At 38.3% G+C, this 7,674-nt stretch overlaps 1 non-coding gene across 1 annotated transcript; it reads left to right on the top strand.

Annotated features, from left to right (window-relative positions):
* The first annotated feature begins 7,077 nt into the window (after positions 1–7,077).
* LOC146619493 (U6atac minor spliceosomal RNA) lies at positions 7,078–7,205 on the top strand. The gene has a single exon (XR_014906832.1). It is a non-coding gene; the product is annotated as a U6atac minor spliceosomal RNA (small nuclear RNA).
* Positions 7,206–7,674: the final 469 nt, after the last annotated feature.

Genomic DNA, 7,674 nt, shown 5'->3' with positions numbered 1-7,674 from the left:
GATGGGTTCTGACTTTTGACCCAATTTTTGGTAACCCCAACTTCAAACATTGGTCAATTTAACCCAATTTTTGGATAGCTATCCTAACCCAATGTGCTGGGTCAAACCACTCACCCAACCCTGTTAAGTTTAAACCATTGGCTCGGCCCATATTTGACCCAGCGTTGGGTTACTGATTGGGTCATTTTTAACCCAGCATTTCTAAGATTGTACAGGAGTACATGTTGTATGTATACATCTGGCATGCAGAGCGGTTTATGGTCAAGTTTTTCACGTCGACACAGATCGGTACACAAACGTCTTTTGCTTGCTTTTTCAGCAGTGATCAAAGATCGACTTTTCTGCATATTGTTACGTCAACAATCTCCGCCGGGCGGAGGCTTTTCATCCTTATAATACCGTGATGACGTCACACAGTCAGACCTTACTGGAAATGATAACAGTTTGGGCCTGTTCAGAGAGTTTACCTAATATGGACATCAACTGCTAGTTTTTAGAGAAAAACAAGTGTGTATTACATTCGTGCCTTTTGTGAAAGTATATCTATCAGAAAACTGTCCTCAGACGACCCTCCTATTCTTACTAAGTGTGTGTGTACACATGCATGTGTTATATAAGAGCGTGCATGTACTTTAAAGGCCTGTGTACGTGCAGAACTGAACATAGAACTAAGGCAGGGTCCAGCAGGACTGTTCTGAGTGGTTACAGAACTGTGAAACAGCTTTAAGCAAATAACATGAATAGTACAGAACAACAATAGACTGATTAAAGTACTGATAATCTGTGTAGATTAATGTTAACATAGATGTGGTTCAAAGATTATTCTGTCAACTGGTTCAACAATGGTAAATGATTAATGATTGATACTTCTGATTATAACTGTGATCATAAGAATACAAAATAAAATATCTCCTGGTCACAATATACAAACCAGTGTAAATTAGGCTATCAGCAGCAGTAAACTAGACTCAGTCATGTTTGCATTTATGGAGATATGAAATATGGACTGTGCCTACAACCTCCTGAAAGAAAGAGGTGTGGTATATTTTTTAAAGAAGTTGTTACAAAGTAACATGAACTTCATTACCACAGGCGTGAGTGAGTCGAACGGTAATTTACGTTTTCTGTTTTTCTGCACACCATTCAAGTTCATTGCGTGACTCTCCCCTGGATGCTACCATGCTACCTGCCTTATTACATTTTATTCAGAGAAAGACTGTGGCAATCTGCAGAACCTCACATTCAACAGCAATTTCTAACAGAAATGTCTGCCCTACCTTAAGGCATATTGATTATTATTCATCTCACTTTTATTTATCTGAATTGCGGCGTTGTTTTCAGAGAGAAACACATCCGTAAAAGCTGCGGTTATATTGTTTTATTTGGTTAGCATACCGCCCAACTCAGCGGCTGCGTCACTGTTAAAATGTCCGCAAGGTTAGTAGATCATTAACAGAACATTATCTGTGCAGTGACGACTTTTTGTGTGAGTCCGACATTAGGCTAAATTAAATGTAAAAAAATAAATAAATAAAATAAATGTATTAAAAACCTATAAAAAATAATAATGCATGTTTTTATTTAGGAAAAATAAATAATTCATTGATTGATTCATTTTCCGCCTAAAGGTTAAATCAGCAGCCAATTGGACTTCCTCCTCCTCCTTCTCCTGTATGCAGCCTAGCTGACTTGCACTTCCTCCCAAGGAAAGACACTTCTACTACAAAAGAACAGGAATCGATTTTTCTTTCAAACAAAACAAAACAAAAAAAAACAAAACAACTTATGCGCTAAACCGGCGGCAGCAGCTCTGACGGAATCTGCGGAGTCTGAGTGTGATTCGTTTACTTCTGATAAATGTTTCATGCTTCACCTGCTGAACAGGTGGATTTTATCATTGGATTTTAAATAATCTGCATTACAAAAGTAAGTAAAGTCTTCATTATTTTAGTAAGCAGTATTATTTGTTTATTATGACTGCCCATATCTGCATGTAGGGTTTAATACTCTTTTGAATAATTCATGTAGTTAGACCGAGGATGTAGTTGCGCCAGGCACATATTTTTCTATTAATTCTTTTGCTGAATGGTGGACAAGTTCAGTATGATACTTTTTGAGTAACCTCACAAACTAATAAGAAATAAAGAGCACAAAAAACTGCCTTTCCTTCTGTTCTTAGGTCAATTAACTTTGCCGTTTTCGGTGTCTTTAATATTCGCTTTATGGTTTTATTGTCTTGTCACCTTTATCAGCAACTGAGAGATACATCCGCTGGTGGCAGTTGTAGCTGCACCTGTACAAGTGCACGGGCATTTGTAGAGCTCTTGCACTGACTTAGGAACACTTTTCATGACAATATATTGCACTGATAACAGTAAAATTAATTATTTACAGCTAACTTTCAAAAATTCTTTGAGAAGGTTGTATACGGCGCTTAACAAATTAATTAGATCACCATTCAAAGAAAATCTTTGCCACAGCTACCTACATTAACAATTAATAACAAAATCATTTTTTAAATTTTCTGTAATGGTTAATCCATCAGCATGTACAGGCTGTTTGATGGAAATCTCATTTAAGTATTGCAAGATAATTATTGTTCCTATCCATGAATTTTCAAACTTACCGTTTAACAAAAAAAAAACCGCAAAACAATCGCTTTTTTTACGATTTATATGAAAATTCATAGTTATTTACATTTAGTCCAGAACAGAAAAATTCATTTTAGAGGTTGAATGTTATGCTGGATTAATTTCCCTCTTTGATGTATAAATAAACGGGTATAAATATATTGAAGGAAACGGCTTCCAGGGCCTAATCCGTGGATCGGCTTCCTCCGAGGCGTGGGCGTCTATCAGCAGAGATTGTACCTTCACCTATCAGCAGAGATTGTCCCTTAATCTGTAACACAGTCAAATATATTCTCAAGTAACATTCAAGCATGCCATTCAGCGTGTTAGTACGAGCTCGGGAGCAGCTTGGGAGAACAAGAAAACAGAGACTGCTTCAGGTTGTCTTCCCAAATCGACTCAACTTTATTCTCAAGTACAACAGTTACAGTTTTTTACAGTCGCTAACAAGCGCCTACCCATACTTCAGATACTTTTTCTAAACTCTTAACACAGACCCACACCTACAAAACACAATTGGCCAAATGGATAATATCCTTCCCAAAAATACACTTTGTTAAATATATACTAACTCCTCATTTCAAAATTAGAACACATCTTTCTCTGCACACACTAACTGTACAAAAACACTATAAATCTGACTCAAAATGAAATTAGTCTGTCAAAGAATAACACTTGTTTTCACTCCACAAGGTACATGCAGTCAATCAAAGTACACCAGGTTTCAAAATACTGGCTATTATTGACATTACAAAAACTGCATAGACTTTTATGTTTCAGTGTCACAGGTATTTGCATGCGAAACATGCAATCCACCATATTGACACCAGAAATGTCTTGGTTGGTAACTGTATGTCCACATGTACAGTAATGTTCACATTCAAAAGCATTCCAGTAAAAAGCAAACAAGTTTTTGTTTCTCTACTGTTTACTACAGGAGGTACAGTAGAAACACAGTATGATAGGACAGAGAAAGTTTTACAGTATTGCTTACAGTGAACAAAATATCCATGAAACACACAAGAGCATTCTGAACAAAAAAACAACAGCAAAAAGCCAAGATAAAAAAAAAGGGGGGGGGGGGGAGGGGGGCTAAAAAAAGGCAAAAAATTTGCATCTAATCTCTGCGATCTTCAGGGTTAGGCCACATGTTTTCATCAACATCACATCTGATGTTATCCAAGTCGATACACCTGGGATAAAACCGCCCGGTATGTCGGATCCACCCTTGGCAATCGTCAACTGTGATGTCCCTGGAGCCAGCATCCATGGCTTCAAGGAGGGACATCTGGTCATGTGGCTGATGGTCATAAACCTTCCACCTCCATGCAGAAAAGAACTCCTCTATGGGGTTGAGGAAAGGTGAATAGGGTGGAAGGAAGAGACTCACCAGTCTTGGGTGGACTTCAAACCATGTTGTTATTGCTTGCGAGTGATGGAAAGCCACATTGTCCCAGGTAATTACAAAGGTCCTCATGTTTTCACCCTCCTGACCCTGCTCTGGAACCAGGCGCTGGTGGAGATCATTGAGAAAGGCAAGCAAGCGCTCTGTATTATAGGGTCCAACCTGACATTTGTGAAGGAGTAATCCTGCATTTGCAATTGCTGCACACATGGTAATGTTTGCCCCTCTCTGTCCTGGCACATCAACTGTGGCCCTTTTTCCAATTACATTTCGTCCACGTCGACGCCTTTTGGCCAGATTGAATCCTGCCTCATCGATGTATATGAATTCATGAGGGGCCTGGTTGGCCTCCAATTCCATAACTCTCTGAAACAAAGTTTATGTAAGTCATGTTAGTACTGTATACCATACTGTACTGTAACCTAGTATTGTGTAGGTTACCTACTTGCAAAGTGCAAAGCTTATAGAACTGGACATTGGATTGAATATACACTATACCTGGACATATTGTCATCGTAGCTCCTTGACCCTCTCACTGTTCCTCTCAAAGGGAACAGTGTAGAGCTGCTTCATCCGCACTCTGTGTTTGGACAATGTCCGCGTAATGGTTGTGAGGCTGATTCTATCGATATTGTCAAATATCTCATGGTCCGCCACAATTCTAGTTTGAATTTCACGCAGTTTTATTGCATTATTTGCAGTAACCATTTCTACAATGGCAAGCTCCTGATCATTACTGAGGAGCTTTCCTCTTCCCCCAGAGGGTGGAAGACGTTGCATTCTTTAGAAAGACAGACAATTCAACATATGCATTACTGTATGACCATATTGACATGTCAAGTGAGAATAGAAACAATCCATGTAAAATGCAATACTTACCTGTTGGTTTGTTGAAAGATGCGTATAATGGAGGCAACCGTTGACCGCCTCAAATTGGGCTGCACTCTTTCACCAGCCTCTCTTAGTGAAAGACCATGGTTGATTACATGGTCAATGATAGTGGCACGAATTTCATCACTGACTACTGTTCTTGCAGCCCTTGGAATGCCACCACCACGCATTCTTACACCTCTACCTTGCCCTCTCCTTGGGCCTGCTCTTCTCTCTGGGCCCCTTGCTCTTACTCCTCCTCGACCAGACATTACAGTGTTTGTCTTTTTTTTGTTTCCAAAAACATCACTCCTCAAGGTCTTGCCTTATAAACCCCACTGAGTCTAAGCCAGAATGGAAGAAGCTGTGGTTGGCCCAATTTACCCAACATAAATAAGCTGTGTCTCAATTATTCAGTTGTTTGTTTATTATCAGCTGAGATATATTTTTGATATTGATATTGTTTTTGTACTGATATCATTGCAGAAGCAGAGGCTTTTATACTGTATCTAAGGTTTGGAATATTGTTTTTGCTATTGTGGGATGTTGTGTGTTAACATTCGTAGATACTACAAAAACAGTCCATAGTTTTGTTGGGAGGTATAACTTGTCTGTTAAGAAAATGTAAGCATTGTGGAAATGTGTTCACTGACTGCATATTGGGTGAACACGACATGAAATGTGTGAATGGTATGGCCACAACAGACCGATGCTGTGCTAATTGTGTTTAGAGTTTTGCAAATGTGACAACTGTTTGGACAAACGCTTGTTAGCGACTGTAAAAAACTGTAATATAGAGGGAAAAATTCATGAGTCAGCAGATTCTCAGTTTAAACCAGTACAGACCAAGATAAGGGAGCGTCTTCCTGCCCTTGGGTGAAGAAGCACCCTTTGTATAGTTTATCAGTTCAGCTACAATTCTGATTATCTCAGCGACATATTTTCAAGGCACGAAATAAAGAGTTCTTTCATTAGTGAATTCTGAAACAAACCATCTGGCCTTCAACAGGCGTCTCCTAAGAGATTTAGAAACTAATGTAGCTGAGGGAGTGATCTCTGTGGTATTTCAACCTTGTACCAGCCTGTGATTCTCACACATCAATTCTTGGGTCAAAGAGAAAAATAACTAAAACAAAGGGGCCTTATTGAATGACAGAGTTTTCCTGTATAATGTCACTATAAAACAATATCCAGTAAATGCTCCCATGGTACTAAAATACCTAACATATATGATTTCAGTTTTTCTTATTTGACCTTTAAATTTTACAACAGAATTTTTAGTTTCAAACAAGCTTTTGAAAGATTTGTTTTATTTGTCTTCTATTTCAAAGACACTATTTCAAAGACCCTTATGCACATTCCAAAATACATTTACAAAATGGTTTAATCTAAATATAATAGAGGCCCCGGGGCAGACCCAGGACACGCTGGAGAGATTATATCTCTCGGCTGGCCTGGGAACGCCTTGGTATTCCCCCGGATAAGCTGGAGGAGGTGGCTGGGGAGAGGGAGGTCTGGGCCTCTTTGCTTAGGCTGCTGCCCCCGTGACCCGGCCCCGGACAAAGCGGATGAAGATGGATGGATGGATGGATAATAAAATCAAGCATCCTGAGCGAGTTCTGCTGGGAAAAATATGAAACTCTGTGGAGGTCATCTATTTCTGTATTTTAAAGATGTTTAATGGTTGTACTATTATTAAGCAAACCTATAGCTAGGCCTACTGTTACCAGTAATGGCCTATAATTACTGTTAACCTAGCCTGAGAGTTTAGTAAACATGAGTCCACCTTTGCTCCCTAATTATACTAGGGTAAAGCATTCACTGCTCTGTCTTTAAGCTCAAGGTGTGTGATACACCAAAAAGAAGTAATAATGTGACATATACAGACATATATACACAGCACAATGGAAGATTTGAGAAGCCTTCAGTCTTTGGTTGAAATTACTATTGTATGACACAGCCACACTGTTAAGACTTTTCGTCTCCACTTTACGGTAACATACTGGCGCCACTATTGCCGTTACGGTAACTTGTAGTTCTGCAAGATGATTTTTTTGCTGCTGTGTATAATACTCTTGGACAAATTATGGTAAAGCACTGTAGCCTCTTTTATGGCGACAGTGAGATACAGTTATAGAATAGAATAGAATAGAATAGAATAGAATAGAATAGGTGTTGTATGAAAGGAGAGAAGGTTAGCACTCCCCTTGACAAGGATGGAATTGGCCCTAGTGGCCTGCAACACACATATGGTTAAGGCATTGCCACCTACTTCGTGGCATCTCTAACCATGTTTTTACAAGACATAATGTGGATTGCACAACACTGGTCACTACATTCTTCATTTCCAGTTAATACTTGTACAGCTGCTGTTATTGTGTATATATTTATTTATATTTCTTTATACATTCTTATATAGTTCTATATTGTGTATTTTGTTGTACAGTTATTTTATTTTCAACTTTAATTTATATATTTTATCTTATTCTTTCCCAGTTAAATTTACCCTTCATTCTAATTTGTGTTGTACAGTTATTTCATTTTTAACCTTAATTTATATTCTATTCCTTCCTAGTTAAATTTACCCTTTTTAATTTTTCATATTTATTTCCTATCTTATTCATAGCCTTTTCCTTTTTTGTTTTCTTTAGGTCACGAGCAGTTGTCCAAGCATTTCACTACATATCGTATTGTGTATGACTGTGTACGTGACAAATAAAATTTGAATTTGAATTTAGAATAGAATAGACTAGAATTAGAATAGAATTC

The sequence above is a fragment of the Diplotaxodon limnothrissa genome, linkage group LG14 (assembly GCF_057381915.1).
Source record: "Diplotaxodon limnothrissa isolate DT_005_m linkage group LG14, D_limnothrissa_male_GT1.1, whole genome shotgun sequence".
In the NCBI taxonomy this organism is placed as follows: domain Eukaryota; kingdom Metazoa; phylum Chordata; class Actinopteri; order Cichliformes; family Cichlidae; genus Diplotaxodon; species Diplotaxodon limnothrissa.
The sequence above is the reverse complement of the archived record's forward strand: the minus strand, read 5'-3'. Positions and strand labels throughout refer to the sequence as shown.